Raw genomic sequence first — 21,178 nt, 5'->3', positions numbered from 1 at the left:
CATAGAACTGAACCATTTTGCACCCCAAACTGTCTCCTCAGAAACTGCTTTGCCCCATCTGGTTTTTCTCCTGGTGGAGCTCTACAGCCATATAAGTGCTGAGGACGGGATAGGAAACAAGGAAAAAACACATCACCACTAAGTAGTGGTTTAGGTGAGGGAGCTTACGCATTTTAACCATAAGGTGACCTCCAGAACTTCTCAAAGAGTGGGTTACATAGCTGTCAAGTACCCCGTTTCCCCCGGGAAACCCCCGTTTCTACTTACCTTTTCCCGGTGGTCCCCCGTATCACTTCGTCTCCCGTTTTTCTCCCTTATTTTCTCCTGCCGGCGGCCATTTTCTTTCTTTCTGATTTGCCCTTCTATGGGCACCAAAAATGGCTGCCGCCGGCTTCAAAAGTCGCATCTATGCATGTCCGGAAGTGCGTGGACGTTTAGGAAAGACAAAAGAAAGCTGTTCATGTTTCACATATAAAGCATGCAAAGCAAGTGACAGCTGCCTAATCCAGCAGCCATTCCATTAGTGCAAGGATTTCCATGGGCACAATGGGACTTCCCCACCCTTAGTATGGCAAAAAGACGGATACTGTATTGATGAACTGGAAAAATAAAACTGAGGGTCTCTTCAATGAATGGATAGAAGATATGTATAATCTTGCAACATATTAACAAGTAATGTACAAATGTAAACTTGCCATGGAGATTTTTATAAACACGGCATTAGGTTAAGTTTAGAATAAGTAAAATAATAACCTTGTAAATTTATAACTTTCATTTTCTTTTGTCCTTTTTATTACAAGAGTGTATCTTAACAATTGTTATTCTTTTCATGTCTTATTTTACCTTGTGCACTTATAATTTTATAATGGGTATAAAAAAATCTCTCCCCCCCTTTTCAATAAAGAACACACACACACAAACAAACAAACAAACAAACAATGGGACTTCCTCACCTTTCTCCTCCTGTGTCTGCCCTGCACTCTCCCCAGACCTGTTCCAGAGGGTAGAGGGAAGTCAGAAAACAGATTTAAAGCATAGCTGCCAAGTACCCCGTTTTCCCCGGGAAACCCCGTTATTTCTTACCTTTTCCGGGTGGTCCCCCGTATCACTTCATCTCCCGTTATACTCCCTTATATTTTCCTGCCGGCGGCCACTCCCCCCCCCCGATTTGCCCATCTATGGGCACCGAAAATGGCTGGCGCTGGCTTCGAAAGTCGCGTCTACGCATGTCCGGAAGTGCATGGATGCGACTTCCAGTGTCGGCGGCGGCCATTTTGTGCCCATAGATGGGCAGAGCGACACCGGAAGTTGCGTCGACACACTTCCTGACATGCGTAGAAGTGACTTTCGAAGCCGGCGGCGGCCATTTTGAGTGCCCATAGAAGGGCAAAACGGCACCGGAAGTTACGTTGACGCAACTTCCGGTGTCACACGGCTGCCGGTCCCAGATTCTGCAGTCCGGGACTTGGAAGGTAAGGTGGGTTAGCAACAGAGGTTAGGCCATCCCTGTCCAGATAACATAGCTGAGCCAATGGAAGGCACTCTGCACCACTGAGACCACCTGAGTCTCAAGTGGAAGTGATCAATTCTGAAGCACCCTCAAGCTACATAGCTGCTCCTTCATAGGGAATGTAAGCTCATCTGCAGCCGACCACCTTCCATCTATCCATTCTAGGCAACTACCCACTAACAGTGCCTCAGTCTTATCTGGATTGAGCTTCAGTTTATTGGTTCTCTGTATATTGCTAACATATTCTAAGACTCTGGATGACCACACTAAGCAGTTTCATGTAGATGTTAAACCATACCCTGCAAGTGTCCCAGAAAAACAGGAACAGCCCATTTTTTCTCACTAGAGGACGGTGGACATTTGGGGCACCATGATCTCGTGCCACAATTCCCCCCCCCAAAAGTGCTTTTTCAGGGTCACAATTTCTGACACTGTGCCACAAAAGTGCTTTTTCAGGGAGGAGAATGGCATCACAAGATAACGGTGCCCCAAATGGCCACCATCCTTTCATGAGAAAAAATGGGAAGATGGTGTCATCCTAGAATATGGCAATCCCAGTGTGTTGGAAGATACGGTTAAACATGGGGAATAAAGCTGAACCATGCGGAACCCCACACGGAAGTTTCCATGGGGCCAAACAACACCCCCAAGCACCACCCTCTGAAAATGACTATCCAAATAGGACTGGAAACATGGCAAAGTGTTGCCACCTCCTGCCCTGTGACTCAGATAGCTGCTGATGACAGAAAGTGATGACAGTAATTGCCAGTAGATAATGCCAATCTCTGTCTCCATTTTGTGACAGGTGAGCCTCAAGTGATTTTCATGCACCTCCAAGTTCAAGAACCCTACTTCTAGAGACCTGTGCCAGAATGAACAAATGATATCATCAGCCTGTGCAGACCTGGCTGCATGCAGATTCTACAAATCTTCCCCTGTAACTCAGCCACCTGCACACAGGCCTCTCTTGTTTTTCTCCCCAGGTTCAAAAGGTAACTTCTGGTTTATTCAAAAGACAGGGAAATTCATTTAGTCGCTTTTCTTTAAAACCAACGCAGCCTAGATTTAAGCATTACTTACTTTTATCCTTTAATCCAACTGTCTGGAATTGTTTATGTAACTCCTTTTGTATAGCAAGGGAGGAATAGCTGAAATAAAAACAAAAATGAATAAATTCTGGAAGACAGAAAGAGGCTATAATGATCAATACAGGTGACCTCATTTTGCCCCCCCCCATGTGTTGAATGACTAAATGGCCCAGAATTTTCCCGTTTAAAATATGGAAACCCAAAAGGTAGCCTTCCCCCCAGATATATGAGAATAGCCTTTCAGAGGTCTACACTTGGCAGCAGAATGAGATAAGAAAATGCTGAAGTGGTAAAACAGACTTACCCTTTTGAATTGTGTTTGTGTGAGATTTTAAAAAGTTCCTTTGTGTTTTAAAAAAACCTGTCTTCAGAGGTAGAAAACTAGCATGGCAGGAGCTACTCTCCTTAGCATTTTTTTTTTCAGGAAACTTCTTTTTTTAAAAAAAAATCTATTAATTTTTCCAATTAAAACACGATTATATCACATCAATTATTTCCATTATTTCAAATTATACAAATACATATCAATTGAACCAAATGTTATGGCGAATCATAAAAAATTTTTGGCTTCCCGTGCTTCAAAATCTGGGGATTCTAGATAAACGTCTGCACTGCCGTCTTTATTCTGATGTCCAAATCTTCAAACTCGCAGTCCATAATAGTCCAGGAAACTTCTTTTTTTTAATGTGGTAAAGCATGCAGAAGAAGTATCCTCCACTAACAGTAGTGCAGTGCATTGTGCCACATCATCATTCTACCACCCACCACATTCCGCTAAATGTGTGGATCCAGTCTGAAACCTGGTCTCTGTGGGAATGTTCAGGGAGGCAGGAGAGGATATATTGTTTATTAATATCCTTCCTAACGTGCGCTAGCAAGTTCTATAACTTAGCAGAGTTTTACATTCCCCTTTTAAATGCACAGCAGATAGCTGGTTGCAGGCTTGTTTAAGCCTCTCGATATTACATTCCTGGTAAGTTTCCTTATATCCCTCTTAAAACAATAAACTCGCCACAAACATGTGTAAAGTATATACAATAGTACCTCGGGTTACAGATGCTTCAGGTTACAGACACTTCAGGTTACAGACTCCGCTAACCCAGAAATAGTGCCTCAGGTAAAGAAATTTACTTTAGGATGAGAACAGAAATCACGCGGCGGCAGCAGGAGGCCGCATTAGTGGTATCTCAGGTTAAGAACAGTTTCAGGTTAAGAACGGACCTCCAGAATGAATTAAGTTCTTAACCCGATGTACCACTGTAAAAGAAGTTTACTCACACCATCAGTTCACAGTTGGATCCCTGAAGGCAGACTTAGTCACAAAGTATATACATGTGGATTTATCCCATATGGAGATAGTCCCAGTGTCCTCTGTTGGCTGAGAGCCAACAGAGCAATTCCAGCTAAAAGCTGCTGCTCCAACAATGGAGGAAGTCAGAGAGAGAGAGTGCTGGTGCCCTGTTCCTTTTGTTACCTGGACAGCTAAGGTCATGCCCATCTCTAGTCACATGGAAAGGAAGTATGTCCCAGCCAGGAGGAAACCAGATGTTTTTGACTGGCTGGACCAAACATTCCCCCGCAAGTCCACTCTAAGAAAACAAGGAATGTTGTACTTGACTGCTACTTATGTATCACATCCCACAGTCTCAAATTAAGCAAAATGAAGGTGGTAAAATCCTGAGGGCCATAGTATTTCAAGCTGCAGGTGTGGATACGCTCTCAGATTAAAAACATGCACACAACCCTAAAAACCTCCCTGCAAATAATAATAATAATAATAATAATAATAATAATAATAATAATAAACATATCAGGGAGAAAGTCAAGTTTACTTGGCAAGTTTTATCCATTCAGAAGGTGCTACTATTCCTGCACATTTAATCAAATTCCTTTAAAATGTTACCATTATTTGTTCCTCTTCCTACGTTAGTCAATGCTTCTAACTTGCAAAGCAAGGCTTTGATTTGACCTTCAGGCAAAGTGGGTCCTGGTCCTGGTCAAAGTGGTCTAAAATGAAACAATCAGCTATCTGCATTCCTGAAGCAGGACCCAAATCGAATCTTGTCCTCCATGCATATCTTCCAGACATTTCTTCAAAAATCTAGACTCTTATCTCCATTTTCAGTAAAATAATTGAATAACTTTCCTGCACCCCCTTAGCTATGCCAGAGGTTCTGCTATAATTTAAGTCTCTGTGGAAAATAGTAATAAAGCTTTTTATGTATGTAGCATATTTCATCTGAGGTGTTAAAGTGATTTATGAAAATTTATTAAGTTTCAAACTCTCTTTAGACCCTGGCCCAATAATTCTCAGAGACATTTATTACATTGCTAAAGATCTCTGTGGTGAGGAATATATCAGTGCTAACAAGTTTTTAGGGATATTCTTTTGCCATTCCAGACGGTATTCCCTCTGTCAATAGTTTTTTATAAAGGGGCTCCCCCCCCCCTAGTTTTCTCCTGTTCTTTTTGACATTTCATGTGGAAATCTGAGAGCTGTCAACAGAGCCCTATTCCCCTAGAATCAGTGCTGGTCCTTTGGAACGAGGATCACACAGCAAATACTGAAGGCACTTCAATGCCAGCAACCTCTGTATTAATATTCATAGGTTCCAAGAATCAACTCAGGGGTAGAGCATGCCAGAAGGGACTACACACACACACACACACACACACGGGTGTACTTGTGTAGAGCTCTTCCACAGAAGGGAGAGTAGGCTCCATACTCCCCTCCTTTATTGTTTTCCCATGCCTATTTTAGATTGTAAATCCCTTGAGGTGGGATCGTGGATATCCACAGCATCCCCCCCCCCCTATCATTCAAGAATTTCTTTACCACTTAGGGCTGTGCCTCGGTACACCTGGCCTCTGAGAAACTTGAATTCTAGGTCAGGCGCTCCATTGTTTCTTAATGGATAGACCAGCGTTTCTCAACCGGTGTTCCGTGGCACACTACTGTGCCGCGAGACGCTGGCTGGTGTGCCATGACGAGAAGGGCGATTTGCATTGTCACGTCGCTGACCCACCGGAAAGGAAGCCGGCCGGGTCACGACGCGAGGCGAGCGCCCGCGTCGTGACCCAGCTGGCTTCCTTTCCGGTGGATCAGCGCTTATTATTGGCGGCCGCCAGGCACGTGACACTGCAAATCGCCCTTCTCACCGCCGCACGTCGCGGCAAAATTTAGAGTCGGCATCCAGCCGGAGGCCAGAGAGGGCGCCGCCGCCACCTGGGGAGGAGGAGGCAGGCGGGGAAGGCTGCGCAGGGCTTCCCTTCGCCTGGCCAGAGTGGCGGCGGCTGCCTGGGGCAGCTGGGAGGGAGGCGGCGGCAGCTGCGCGCCCGTGTCTGCCCGCCTGGGGTCTGTGCGTGTCCCCGCTCGCTCCGCAGGCTCTGCACCTGGTGGTTCCGCCTGGCTACCGCGCAGCAGTTCTTCAGTGGCATGCTTTACGTCTCCCCTCCAAACTAAACTAAATATAGGGCGGCACAGAGTTGGTGTGCCGCGGGATTTTTTTTCATAGAACAAGTGTGCCATGGCCCAAAAAAGGTTGAGAAACACTGGGATAGACTTCCTGTTCTGGCCACCAGAAAAAAACATCTCAATTCATAGCAGAAACCATCCATTTCTTCCAACAAGCTCAAGGCAGTCTGCATGGTTATTCCCCTCCCCATTTTATCCCCTCAACAACTACATGATGTAGGTTAGGCTGAGAACTAAGAACTTCCAGAAGGTCTCCCAGGGAACTTCCTAAGTTAGTCAGTATTATTTGAACAGGTGCCTTCTGTTTCAACTTTAAAATGCCTACTGAAAACTCTTCTATTCCATCAGGCTTATGCGGGCAATTAGGAATAAATCAGGCTTCCTCAACCTCGGCCCTCCAGATGTTTTGAGACTACAATACCCATCATCCCTGATCACTGGTCCTGCTAACTAGGGATCATGGGAGTTGTAGGCCAAAAACATCTGGAGAGCCGAGGTTGAGGAAGCCTGGAATAGATCTTTCCATAATAGCCAGCTGATTTATGATTTTAACATTTTATATGGTTTCCTGTTGTACAGTTTTATGTATAATTATTGTAAACTGCTCTACTATATTTTATGAACAGCAGCAGATAAATATTTTTATAAATAAAATAAATTAAAGTAGATGTTGGTTCTGGAGCAACATACTGTTAATGAATTTTAATTGTCTACAAATCAAGGTCTACAATTGTCTTCTTGTTTTTCCCCCCTCCTCATAAACCTAGGTGCTTTGGAAAGGGCCCTTAGAGAAGAAAGAAAGAAAGAAAGAAAGAAAGAAAGAAAGAAAGAAAGAAAGAGAAAGAAAGCTTTGTTTACAGTGTTTACAGCTCTCTATGTGAATGGGTGGCGCTGTGGGTTAAACCAGGTTAAATCGGCTTGCCGATCAGAAGGTTGGCGGTTCGAATCCTTGCAACGGGGTGAGCTCCCATTGCTTGGTCCCAGCTCCTGCCAACCTAGCAGTTCGAAAGCACGTCAAAGTGCAAGTAGATAAATAGGTACCGCTCCGGCGGGAAGGTAAACGGCGTTTGTGTGTGCTGCTCTGGTTCGCCAGAAGCGGCTTTGTCATGCTGGCCACATGACCTGGAAGCTGTACACCGGCTCCCTCGGCCAATAAAGCGAGATGAGTGCGCAACCCCAGTCGGTCACGACTGGACCTAATGGTCAGAGGTCCCTTTACCCTTTACCTTTATGTGTATATTGGGGGGGGGGGGTTCCATCAATTTTTCTACTCCCAAACATGTAATTCTTTGCAATGTAGTTTTTTATAACCATCTTTTTTCTCTGCCTCATGTTGGAATAAGGACAAAATGTTATAGGGCAAGCTCTGCTCTCCGTGTTAATTGCTCCGATTAATTAGAGATGTTATCATACTTGTAACCCCAAACTGACTCCCACAGGCAACTAAAGACACACCTAAATCAGTAAGCACTACAAAAGGCAGAAACCTGCCTCAGGACGTTGGGGGTGGAAAACAATGGAGTAATAAAATAAGGAGCGATAAGCAAATGCAATGGTGAAGAATTTTGCTTTCATGCTCCTTTAGATTTTTCTAAGTGAAGTGTGAATATGGGAGTGGTAATGAAGATCACCAAAACTGAGATTAGCAGCAGAACATCACACACACACAAAACAATGCTTTAATAAATGGGTAGAAAAAGGAGGGGAGTACTAAAGCATTTTGATATGGCCTCTCCTTTCTTCATTTGTTAAAGATGAATAGGTCCTATTTGTTTGGTTTCACACTATAATTAAGTAGATGAGAAATCAAGATTAGTGTCATGTATACTTTAATATGCAATGCTTGAGACAGGAAGATTAAGAAAGGCTCATAAGCCCATATTGTGCTCCTGTTTAAAGAAATATAAACATTGATCTTTGATTTTTTTGCGCTGCTCAGTTTGGATTGAGTTGCTGTGTGCAAATAAGTTAGGGTTCTCTTGAGAAGGTGTCAGATAAAATTGACAAAAATACGCAAACTGGATGTACAAACCGAGAAATGAAATGACAAAGTAAAGCTTCCTGAAATACAAGTATTGATTGACTGATCATATTCCCACAACACATAAGGTTATGACCAAATGGTAGTAATCCTATGAGTTGCTACACACTGGCCAATGTTAAGACCTGTCAGCTCCCAAAACCGAAATCAGGTGAGACCTCGTCTTCAGAAGTTGACCTCAGTACACATTTTACCACAAACCAGCTGGAATTAGAGCACCATGAAGGAGCTCCTAATCCAGGGAAACATCGTTATCCAGAAAGCTTACAGTAGTAAGGAACCAAATGAAACCCCTCCCCAGCTCTAATCCCGTGATTACCACTCAATATTTCTTTCAGCAGAAAGAACCATGGCCTTGTCAACATCAAGGCCTTACTATTTCCCCAGAAAGGGTGAGAGCAGCTAAGCCAGCCATAAAAACCACCAGGTCACAGCAGAACAGTCACACCTGCTCCTTGATCTGGCTGCCTCTTGGGCAGCTTCCCTGTAATTCAGTGCTTGGCCTTCTGACTTTGGGCATGGACTTTGCTGGTGCTGCTGGACAGCTCCCCTGTGGACTCCTGTTTCATCTGCCAGGTCTCCACAGAAGTTCTCTAGTTCTCTGGACTGCTCCTCTGACTCACCCAGAAAATGGAGATCCATACGGCCAGATGCAGCCAAGCGGTAGTGCATGAAACCAGAAGACAGCAAAGATACAAGCATAGAAGGTATGGGCAGGTCAGAGCAGTGCTACAGAAAGTAAGGGCATTCTAAAAGCTTGGGGAACTAGGAGGCATATTCCTGCCTGCCTCGTACACAAGAAGTGTTCTTATCACTGTTTGCTAATACAACCAGCCCTTCTGCATCTGGCTAGGACACATTTTTAGAATGAAAAGTTTTCATAGGGCCCGGAACAGGCAGATATGGAAATGCAGAAACAGTGCTTTCCATATATACAACTCCTGGCAAGGACAGTCAATAATGGTAGTGGCATCCTTTTTTTTTTTAACTCTACAGATAGCAATGATGAAAGATAGCCATTTGTGTTAACTTCTGCAGCAGGGGGGAAGAAACATGTCTCTCTCACACATGCCATTCACAAATGGAGGTTTAGATCCAATCCCATATGCACAGGGCTAAAGCACCTACCGTATGCAGTTCATGAGGATCTATGGTTTGGGAGTCAACTACTTTCCCAAAGGCAACCAATTATTGTAGAGTAAATTATATTAGTTTTATCTTCCCCCCCCCCAATGTTCCCCCTATCTTTATTTTGGTTGTTTAGTGAGAGTGCAGAGCAGTTTTACAGAGCTTCCCCCCCTTAGTTTCTTCATTCTCATAAGCCATTGAATTATGTTTTATTGAATACACACACACACACACACACACACACACACACCTGTTTGCTGTCAAAGAACTACAGTCCCTACATTTCCCCAGGCAGAGGAGGAACGCAGGGAGATGTGTATAGAAGCAGCAGGTTTTCTATCTGCAATCCCTCATCTGCTTTGTTTTATATACTTACAAAGCATTTTCCCCATTTAATGCACGCAATTAGCTGTAAACTAAATCAAGCCTACATAATAAAAGAGGAGAGAAAATAAATACTCAGGTTTCATAGAGGAGGAAACACACAGAGAAAGACGGATAGGCAGACCATATTAGGCTAGCATTTTCAGACTTCAAGCCTCAGCCATGCAATTTTCTCTCAAACAGGTGGCAGAAGCCCTGTCTGGCTCAAATCCTGCTCAAATAATCACAAACAACAAAAGTGTCCGCCGGATGGAGATACACATTCATTCTGTTCAAACTGAACTATGAATCTAGCCAGTTCAACAAGACCTGCATGAGCATTGCAATACCATTACAGGAGGAGAAATCTATTTCCACATGCTTATCTCCCTTGATGGACACCGATGAGATGAAAACGCCTGCTGATTATAACAGAGCTGATTTTATCTGAAAGGTACATGAGGGTAAAGCTGCTTGGAAGGAGGCGTGTACCTCTATGGCAGGGGTGGCTAACCTGGGCCTTTCGTATGTCACTGTGCTCCAAATCCCACCAGCCCCAGGCAGCAGGGCCCATGAGCAGGGAAGATGGAAATTCCTATTCAGCAACATTCGAAGGGGCACGGAAGGGCTGTCCCTGCTCTATGGGCTAGAGACATGAATCACACTAGAATGCAATCATTACCAAATAAAAACTCAGAGTGGCATTTTGCCTGTGTAAAGCCAATTCACAGAAACCCATAAATGATCAATTGGAGTGAGCCCAGTGCTGGATTTATGTATAAGCTAAAGAAGGCTGATAGCCAAAGAATTGATGCTTTTGAATTATGGTGCTGGAGGAGACTCTTGAGAGTCCCGTGGACTGCAAGAAGATCAAACCTATCCATTCTGAAGGAAATCAGCCCTGAGTGCTCACCGGAAGGACAGATCCTGAAGCTGAGGCTCTAATACTTTGGCCACCTCATGAGAAGAGAAGACTTCCTGGAAAAGACCCTGATGTTGGGAAAGATTGAGGGCACAAGGAGAAGGGGACGGCAGAGGACGAGATGGTTGGACAGTGTTCTCAAAGCTACCAACATGAGTCTGACCAAACTGCGGGAGGCAGTGGAAGACAGGAGTGCCTGGCATGCTCTGGTCTATGGGGTCATGAAGAGTCGGACATGACTAAATGACTAAACAACAACAACAACAACAACAACAACAACATGCTATAGCTTAGGGCCCCACTCTCTTGGGGGCCCCCCAAAAAATTAAAGGGGAAAAAACTGGATGTACATTTCCAAAATATAAGATAAAAAACAAATAAAATAAAACCTACATGCAGCAACAGTGTTTTGTGTTGTGCAGGCTCCTATGACATAAGTAATGGGCCCCGCCTGCTAGCTTGCTCCCTAAAATATCATATATAAAGGGCCCCATTACTTTCAGTAGCTTAGGGCCTCATCAAACCTAAATCCTGCCCTGAGTGAACCCTAAGGGTACCCCACACAGAAGGACCCATAGACATCAACTCCTAGGGGCCGAGGCAGTCTGCCCCCCAAAAGTATTTTTTTTAGAGGACTGGGCCCCCTCAATTTTCAGAGGGTGTTTGCCTCTGCCCCCTGGCACCTTGTGATGTTGTCCACATGACATTGCATTGGGGGTCCCCAATACGCTGGAGAAGCCAATGCCCCTGGAAGGACCATAGTTAAGGCAGCATGTGAAGCTCCAGTGTCTGCCACAGGCAAATAGATTAGCTGGCAGGGCAACCTAGGGTTGAGCACTGGAGGGACGGGAATAACTGGCTCTCTTAAAGCAATTCTTGCATAACAAGTTCTTGTATTTCTTTGATGTATGCTATAATGAACTGGCTACTACTATTATTATTATCACCACCACACGATCATATCGTAGTCCTATCATAGACATTCTTATTTTACATGACTATAGCCTCCAAGTATCAAATGTCTAGGGGGGGGGGGAAATGACGTCCATTGCAAAACTAATCTCTTATTTTCGGAACTACAGATTGATTGCTCACTGTTAGCAATGCAAAAGCGGCTGTAGGAAAATGCTGCTCAGAAGTTGGCAACTACAAGTCCCATCATCCCTGACTGCCCATGCATGAATGGAGCTGCTGGGAGTTGTAGTCCACAACATCTTACCACAACGGCCACCCTTGTAATAGCTTGAGTGAGCTAAAGTTCAAGGGCATTAAATCAACACTACATGGTGTGCTGTTGTATTTTTTAATCGTTACAGAATGTAAGAATATTCTCAGTAAGCTTTGCATAGGGCTTTGGAATATGAAAATAATGACAACTTCCTACTTTTGGACTTCTTCAGCAGTATGTGGGGTTAGCAGCTTTCCCTTGTGATTGTCAACTGTCCTGAACACATTATATGTTTTCTAGCAATACTGCAAGAAGATCAAACCTATCCATTCTGAAGGAAATCAGCCCTGAGTGCTCACTGGAAGGACAGATCCTGAAGCTGAGGCTTCAATACTTTGGCCACCTCATGAGAAGAGAAGACTCCCTGGAAAAGACCCTGATGTTGGGAAAGATGGAGGGCACAAGGAGAAGGGGACAACAGAGGACGAGATGGTTGGACAGTGTTCTCGAAGCTATCAACATGAGTTTGACCAAACTGTGGGAGGCAGTGGAAGATAGGAGTGCCTGGTGTGCTCTGGTCCATGGGGTCACGAAGAGTCGGACACGACTAAACAACAACAGCAATACAGAGGTGAGTCTTTGGAAATGGAAAATCGATAGCTAAAGGCCTGTTAACAGTGGACAGCACTGGTAATAAGACAAGTAGATTTGCCAATCAGCACTTTTAACTTGTTGAAAACTCGAGTGGATGTTGCATCTTCCACCCCAGCAAAGCAGAGGACAAAAGCTCTGCAGGCAGCGGCTCAGCATGCGTTTGCTCTGTGCCCTCTGGACCAGCTGTAGGCGCCTGCTTAAGAATGAGTGTCAATGGGCTACTGCCCCTTTGAGTGTGCTGGTTTTGTTATCTTATTACACGATTTTTAAGAGGACAAAGGCGATAGAGATGACTGAAGGCTTTTGCAGTGTATCTGCGGTGACCTTTCTAATCTTCACCGTATTATGAAGACAGGAAGACAAAAGCAACCCTTCCTACTATTGTGACAAAGACCTGTGGGGAAGAAACCACAGGACCTACTGCACTGCAAAAGGTTTTGGAGCCCTGAAGGTCGAGGCAGGCTAGGGGTGGGGGAGAGAGTTAAATCTCAGAAATATTTGTCCTGAGAAACAGCAAAAATGGTCGCTACCACCCACCACGGTGTTGCTTTCTTAGAACACATCTCAAAAACTTTGTCTTTTGATGTCCTACTTTAAAAAACAACAGCACAAAAGACTGTAGATATATATGCCCAAATTTGGAGGCTTGATCTGTGTTGTCCTTTGATACCTCAAATACAACATGACAAGTTTTTATTTCCTGACATTTATCATTGTCTTCATAAATCTACCCAAAGATTCAGACAAGTTTCCTGCTGGCATGTTTGCAAGAAAGTGCATATTGCTTTTCCGCAAAATGAGCAGTCAGAGCCAGTTATTTAAATGACTGAAAATTATAATGTGAGAGAAATGAACAAACTGAACAAACGAAATCCATTAAATTTTAAATCAAGTGTAAATAAACTGATTCTAAATAAACTGATTCTAATTCCTTCCAGTAGCACCTTAGAGACCAACTAAGTTTGTCATTGGTATGAGCTTTCATGTGCACGCACACTTCTTCAGATGCACACGAAAGCTCATACCAATGACAAACTTAGTTGGTCTCTAAGGTGCTACTGGAAGGAATTTTCTTATTTTGTTTCGACTACGGCAGACCAACACGGCTACCTACCTGTAACTGATCCTAAAGAACTAGACCAAGCACACTTGGAAGCTTCCACACAATTATGAATCCCGACAAGGCAGAGTCCCAGATGACAACGAGGCAGTACACACAACATTTGATTCTGGAATCAATGGAGAAAGAGTATTTGTATCTTCTGTCTACACAGTCCACACACAACCTACGTCTATTGGATATTCTCCCCTCCCCAAAAAGCACTTCATGAGAAACTGGTTTCATTCTGAATATAAAAGCTTCATTGCACATTGATTCTGCATTACCCCTCACAGTGTATCCTTTCAGAAACAGATGAAAGCAGACGTAGGTGGTCTTGACAACTGGGGGTAGGGGTTTATACACACTTGTCCAATGACAATGTGGGTGGGTGTGTACCAAGACTGCAATCACCACTTCCTTCTTCATTCACCTGGGGTATGTGCAGGGAGGAAAAAGCATGGGGAGACTAGTCCACAGGAGGGTCTTCAAGTGTGCATCAAATAACCCCAACCACCCTTGTGGATGGCAGGATCTAGAATCAATCTAGGTGCTCAGCTAGATTGGTGAAGAAGAAGTGTTTTATATTCATTTTATATGTGTTGTAGATGCGATATAACACTGTGACACCAGTGTTATATCGCATCTACAGTATTATATCGCATCTTTCCCTACCGGATTTCCCTGTATGAGTTTGCAACGCATTTAACTGAATCGCTTCTTTGACGTGTCTAGATCCAGGCTAGATTGAAAGCAGCATGTATAGGATGATCATGGATAATTCTGGATTCACAAAAACTACATTTTAATGCTGCAAATGGTTTAGTGTGTATGCAGCCTGAGACTTCCAACCACATTAAGTCAAATGGACATTGGCACTCCCTTCAGATCTTCCTGATCAACACACAAATATCAAAGAGGAGCCCTCACACTAAGCAATGTTGGGGGTTGAGCTATTTTTTTTAAAACAAGGACCAGGTGGCAAGATCCATGTGCATCATATCTGTTTTCAAACAACTTCATTGGAACTTGTTCTGTTTTTGGCTCAGTTAAAATGCTGGTATTGATCTTTAAGCCCTACACCTCTTGATCATAGGGCAAAAACTTATGATTTTATTTTATTTTCACTGATGTTTTAAGCTAGGTGTTTGTACAGTGAAACCTCGGTTTATGAACACCTCGGTTTATGAATTTTCGGTTTATGAACACCGCGGACCCATCTGGAACGGATTAATTCACTTTCCATTACTTTTAATGGGAAAGTTCGCTTCAGTTTATGAACGCTTCAGTTTATTAACAGACTTCCGGAACCAATTACACCCATGTTTCAGTTTATGAACGCTTCAGTTTAAGTACTTCGCGGACCCGTCTGGAACGGATTAATCCACTTTCCATTACTTTCAATGGGAAAGTTTGCTTCAGTTTATGAACGGTTACTCCGTGGACCGTCTGGAACGGATTAATCCACTTTCCATTACTTTCAATGGGAAAGTTCGCTTCAGTTTATGAACGCTTCAGTTTATGAACAGACTTCCGGAACCAATTGTGTTCATAAACCGAGGTACCACTGTATTCTTTTTTCTGTGTTCTGTGTCCAAGATATAACAGTTGTCAACAGCATTGTATTTCATTGTTTATTGTTGTAAGCTGCATTGAGAATACATCTTGGATTCTAGACCCTTCCCATTATGGTCTGAAAATGTCATGTCAGAGTGAAATATTACTTTAACTTCCTGGATTGCATTCAGAGGTGACATTTGGTAACCTTAAAAAAAAAAGTCACATTTTAAGACATGCGAATAAAGTACTAGTGGTGAATCTGGTGTTTTTCTTTTTTTTTAAAAAAATGAGGTGTTAATATATAAACTAGTTAAATGATAACCATGGAGACTGTGGAAATAATAGCGGATACATCTGACTGCCAGTGAATGAGAGAAAATAATGAAGAGGACACAAGTTAAGAAAACAATGAAATATTTAAAATAGGGAGAAAATTGGGGCTATGGTCTATTGTTTCTTGTCAGTGAGTTATATTAAACCATCACTTTGGGTCTGGAAATTGGATTAGAAAAAGAAGACTTGGAAAATGGATAATTTAGAAAGCAATTACCGCCATTCTTTTGAGAAACTGATCGAATGAAATATTTTTCATTAGGATTATTTTTAGAGCAAGCATAGGCAACCTTGGCTCTCCAGATGTTTTGGAACTACAACTCCCATGCTAGCTAGGGATCATGGGAGTTGTAGTTCCAAAACATCTGAAGAGCCAAGGTTGCCTGTGCCTGTTTTAGAGATTTTGTAGTAATTAAAGCAATTAAAATTGTAGATTTTCTAAAAGAAACAATTTACTGTCTTTGAGAACCGAGCCCTTTCTCAAGTGACTGTGAAATTAAGACATGCTTGAAACAATCACATCTGCTCCAGAAGTTGGTTCTTTCCAAAACACTGTGTTTTATTTATTTATTTTTGCTTCTTGGCTTAGTGTATAAAAAGGAAGGGCACGCAAAATCATTATGCTGTGATATATTTCATGTAAAATGAGCGCTTCAGATACTTTGGGTATGCAATCTGCACTTCAGCCTCTGTGGCCTCATAGCTACACTTTGCCTCTGTGGTCGGAAGTACTATACCTCTGAATGCCAGTTGCTGGAAACCTCAGGGGCCAGAGAATGCTCTTGTGCTCATGTTCTGCTTGCCGGCTTCACATGATTTATCCAGCTGGCCGCTGTGAAAACAGGATCCTGTACTAGATAGGCCACTGGCCTGGTTTAAAAAGTGTAGCTAAAACTCCTCCAGAGCCATCTCTCAGCGATTAAAATAGATGACGGTGCGATTAAATTAGTTCTTATTTCATTTCACATCCTAACAACTTATAGGGCATCTCTGACCTACTATCTCTCAAAATCAGTCTCCTTCCCCCAACCAGAAATGTGGGACAGAACAAGGAACTGAAACAAGCCTTATCACCTGCTTGGTTATTATTATCACTTCCATGGATTTAAACCAGTTAGCATTATGGTGTATACAAAGTTTAGCCCTTGTGGATCTTTTATCATAATTAGAGCAATGGAATGAGAGTGGATTTATGGTGTGGATTTATACTAATAGCCCTTGGTATCCAAACCCACTTGGATGCTCATTGTATCCAAAGAGTTAAATAAAAGATTTATCTGGTCATTCTTACCCTTCTTTCAGTCACTGTCCATGTCAGTCAGCTTGAGCCTAACAACAGGAAAAGGGTTGGTCAGCTCTAACATATGACAACTCCCCAGGGAACACTGAATGATGACTTTGAGGGATTTGTGCAACATGTGACCTCGCTATATTTTTTCACTTGCATCAGCAGGAGGATCTTTCTCTTCTAAATTTACTTATCGTTACTAGCTTCTGTGGTTAGTGTTCCCTGGCCGCTCCCGTTCTGTGCTTTTGGCAGGCTATAATTTTATGGGATCACGTTGTAACATTATGAATCTGTATTACGTTTGCATATACTGTACATTTACACCCTTGCTGATTTGCTCTTTGTCATCTTACATCCTAGCGCCATGTACGCTGAGGGCACCAGTGCTCATAAAAACAATAACCTGTGGGATTCAGTGCTCAAGGAGCCCAAAATTACCCCCCATGAAACAATCAGCACCATTTGGCTAGGACTGAGAAATGTTGCCTCCTGGTACCGGAATTTTACCCTTGAAGAAATAGCTGTTGCAGTTTGCAGCTCATCCTGAGTCAACACTTTTGGATTTTTTCACATTAAAGTAAATAACCTTCATTAAAAAGTAGTGACACTTCCTCATGTTGCCTGTTGCCATTATCACTGAATGCCCCTCATCCTAGCCTTTCTATCTATCATTTTCTTTCCAGTGCGCTTCTGGCTCAAATTTCCTTACAATATTCATGTGACATTCAGCAATAGATTAGCATCAACCGGTTGCAAAGGTGGAGCCACTCGCTGCTTTGCTCGCACATGCTTTGCCCATAGGCTTATACTTACTTATTTTAAAATATTTTATATGCTGACTGTCATGTAAACATACCCCAGCAGTGTAAAAAACAGAAATAGAAATAAGATGTACTAAAAGCCAAAGAATATAACACAGTCAGTAGCCGAAAAGCTCAGTAGCTGACACCTTCAGTGAAAAGGGACAGGCAGCAGGTGGTAGAAAAGCCTAAACTGCTGGCAAGGTGCTGCCAGTTAAAATATCTGGCTAATTGGACCAGTGATATAGCTCAGTAAATGGCAGCTTCATATATAGCTTCAGATTATTATTATTATTATTATTATTATTATTATTATTATTATTATTATTAAACTTAAGTGGATTTTAAAAAATGATTCAGTAAATGGTAGCCTCTAACATTCACCTTAATCTCAAGAGGAGGATAGGGTTAGAAACATAGAACTGTGGAGTTGGGAGGGTTCCCCAACAGTCATCTAGTCCAACCCCCTGCCGCAATGCAGGTATCTCAACCTGCATTGCATCATCATCAACATCATCATCAAATGTTAATTGTGGGAACTTTGGAAACCCAAAGCTACTGTTGTGAAGCAACTAACATCCACCACGAACTACAAGGACTGCTACTATACAACTTAAAAGATCCATGAATGGATGACTTCTGATACTAGACGACAGTGCAACGGCTCAGTGAATTTAAAGAACGTCAGAGAACCAAAAAAAAAGTCATAGTCTCCATTCACCAGCACCACTCTAATACGTTTCTCTCTCTCTCTCTCTCTCTCTCTCTCTCTCTCTCTCTCTCTCTCTCTCTCTCTCTCTCTCTCTGTATTATGTGAATTGCAACCATCCCACGGAACTGAGGAGAACTTGCGTAATAGTTTGTGATATGGCAGGAGGGAAGAGACATCTCTCACTCCACCACAACAAGGGGCAGGTCAGCTGGGTAAATCTCTGGGTCTTGGGGACAAACTACCCATTGCAGACAAATGAGTGAAAGAAGCATCCGTTTCACCTCTCCAAATAATCTGCCAGCTCCCCGCCCCAGCCGGGTTTTACATATGTGTATATATAAACATGCATATGAATTTCCCTCAGGGAGAGAAGCTGCTGAGGGGGTGATTTGATGCTGGGGGTGGGTGTGGGGTGGGAACAGCACACAAGGATAGGATTATGCATTCCCTCACCTTCTGCATTTCTTTACTCCAAATCGTACCCTCCCAAACCTTCTTTTATTTTTATTTTAATATGCTGGATATTCTTCACATGTAATTGCATGTAATGTGTAGTTTTCCCCTCTGTGTTCGTGGGTCAAAAGACAACAGTGAAGTAAGAAGACTGAGGAAGTTTAAAAGAGGTGTGTGTGTTTGTGTTTTAATGGAGAAATAATAAGCAAAGGGGGAACGTTTGAATAATAACTGTGCATGGAAAAGCAGCTAAATGAATGCTGCAGGCATGACATATGCACTGGGCTGAATGCACTGAGCTGGGCTTCTCAGGACAGATTGTATCTTGCAGTAATTCCCACGATGCCCAAAAAACATCCAGATTGCTTGTGATGTAGAGGACGATTTATGAATGGAAAGATTAATGTTTTTTGTTTGTTTATGTAATGGGTGCACTTGGCCTTGCTTTCGCATAAGAAGAAATGCCACATCAAATATATATCCTGAAGCATTAATCACATAATTAGCAAACTGCATGAAAACATGGGCTACTGCAATGACCTCAAAAGGCCCAGACAGTGTTGGGTGGAATTCATTTTCTTCTGGAATACGTCTCGACAAAATATGAAAAGCAGTCCGGAAGTCAAATGGAATGTTACCAACATGCTTTTACCAAAAAAATAATTCCTTATTGAGTGTGCTAAAGGTAAAGGTAAAGAGACCCCTGACCATTAGGTCCAGTCGTGACCGACTCTGGGGTTGCGCGCTCATCTCGCATTATTGGCCGAGGGAATCGGCGTATAGCTTCCAGGTCATGTGGCCAGCATGACCAAGCCACTTCTGGCAAACCAGACCAGCGCATGGAAATGCCATTTACCTTCCCGCTGTAGCGGTTCCTATTTATCTACTTGCATTTTGAGGTGCTTTCGAACTGCTAGGTTGGCAGGAGCTGGGACCAAGCAACGGGAGCTCACCCCGTCACAGGGATTCGAACCGCCGACCTTCTGATCAGCAAGCCCTAGGCTCAGTGGTTTAACCACAGCGCAACCTGGGTCCCCTTACATTAAAGCTATTTAAAGCCTCAGTGAAATTGTACATTGAAATTGTACTTTTCCCTCAATAGAATACAGTATAGGTTAAAAAATTACTTCTGCATTTTCCCCTGAGAGTTCTATGAAACTTTCTTAAGGACTGACTACAGAGAGCAGCTGTAGCTCAGTAGTAGAGCTCATGTTCTGCATTCTCAGGGCCCTGGGTTCAAATTCCACATCTCCTGGTAGGGTCAGAATATACCTTTCTCTGAAATCCTGGAGACTTGCTGCCAATCATTGTGTCCAATACTGAGACAGATGTGTCAGTGGCCTGATTCTGTATGAGACAGTTTCCTGTGTTATTTCCTCAGGATATAACTTTTGTGATTTTTTACTTTGTTTCTTAATTTTATTTAAAAGAGTTTATATACTGTTTGATTGTAGTAAAAACCCTAATCAGTTTGCAAGAAACGTTAAAATTATCGATAATGTGGTAATTTTTTTTAAAAAAATAAAGCATTTAAAAATAATTAAAATCAGCATTGGAAGAGATTAAAACCTGTCAACACCCACATGTCTCTGTAGGCTTGTCTAAACAAAAACGTTTTGAGCTCAGGCATTGAGAAGAGTACAGTCAAAGTGACTGCCTGACGTCAACAAGTAGGGAGTTCCACGCTAAAATATTGATTTCTTATTACACGTGCAGAAGGAGTATTATGTGGCTCCTATAACAGTGTCTGTTCCGCAGATTGAAGTGGTCGAGTGGGTGTATCCTGCAAGTCAACTGGTCTTAAGCTGTAGTAAGTTCCTTGCCTGGTAACAAATCAGCAACTGGTGCAGATCTCTGAGCAGAGGGGCTGTATGCTGACAGGGTCCCCCTCCTGTCAGAAACTATGCTGCAGCGTTCTGCACCCATTGCAGTTTCTGAATCAAGCTCAAAGAAAGCTCCACATAGAGAGTGCATTGCAGTAATCCAGTGTTGAAGTCCCCAGTGCCAGATCTACTGTGGCCAAGCTTTCCCAGTCCTGGGGCTGTCGAAACGGTCATATGAGCTGTAGCTAGTAAAAGGTGACAAAGTTGGATCCAGAAGCACCGCTGGATTGTGTACCTGCTCCTTCAGTGGGAGTGCAACCCCATCCAGGAACCAGGACTAGCCCGGCCATGGGGCAAGGTGAGGCAACTGCCTCAGGCAGCAGGAAATACAGCTGCAGCAGATCCTGATATAGATATTTATGTCCTCCTTGTTCCTGTGGTAGCTCTTCACTCAACCTTTCATCCTGATTGGCTTCTACAAAGCTAACGTGGAGGTGAAGTTATATCTGGTCTTTTTTGAGTATTTGTTCTCATTTGTTTGCAGGGCGATTACACAATAATGAACATTGATCCTGATTTGCTTGCAGTGTGTTTACATGCTTCTTAGTTATTCATACCGTAGATAACCACACTTTTCAATGCATCTCCCATCACTTTCCAAACCGCAAATCCCCAATTATTTTTCAGAGTAGATTCTTTGCCCTAGGGTGACAGAGCCCTTTTTAATCCACTTAAATTGCACAAATCTGAATTCCAAATAT

General features: G+C 42.9%; 1 long non-coding RNA gene across 1 annotated transcript; it reads right to left on the bottom strand.

Moving 5' to 3' along the window:
* Positions 1-258: 258 nt before the first annotated feature.
* On the bottom strand, positions 259-16,672 carry LOC132592739 (uncharacterized). The gene is made up of 5 exons (XR_009558246.2): positions 16,633-16,672; positions 13,464-13,578; positions 2,591-2,658; positions 954-991; positions 259-406 (listed from the first exon to the last, which is right to left on the bottom strand). It is a non-coding gene; the product is annotated as an uncharacterized LOC132592739 (long non-coding RNA).
* Between the last annotated feature and the right edge of the window lie 4,506 nt (positions 16,673-21,178).

Source organism: Zootoca vivipara, chromosome 1 (genome assembly GCF_965207765.1).
Source record: "Zootoca vivipara chromosome 1, rZooViv2.hap1.1, whole genome shotgun sequence".
Lineage (NCBI taxonomy): Eukaryota > Metazoa > Chordata > Lepidosauria > Squamata > Lacertidae > Zootoca > Zootoca vivipara.
This window is presented reverse-complemented; position numbering and strand designations above follow the sequence as displayed.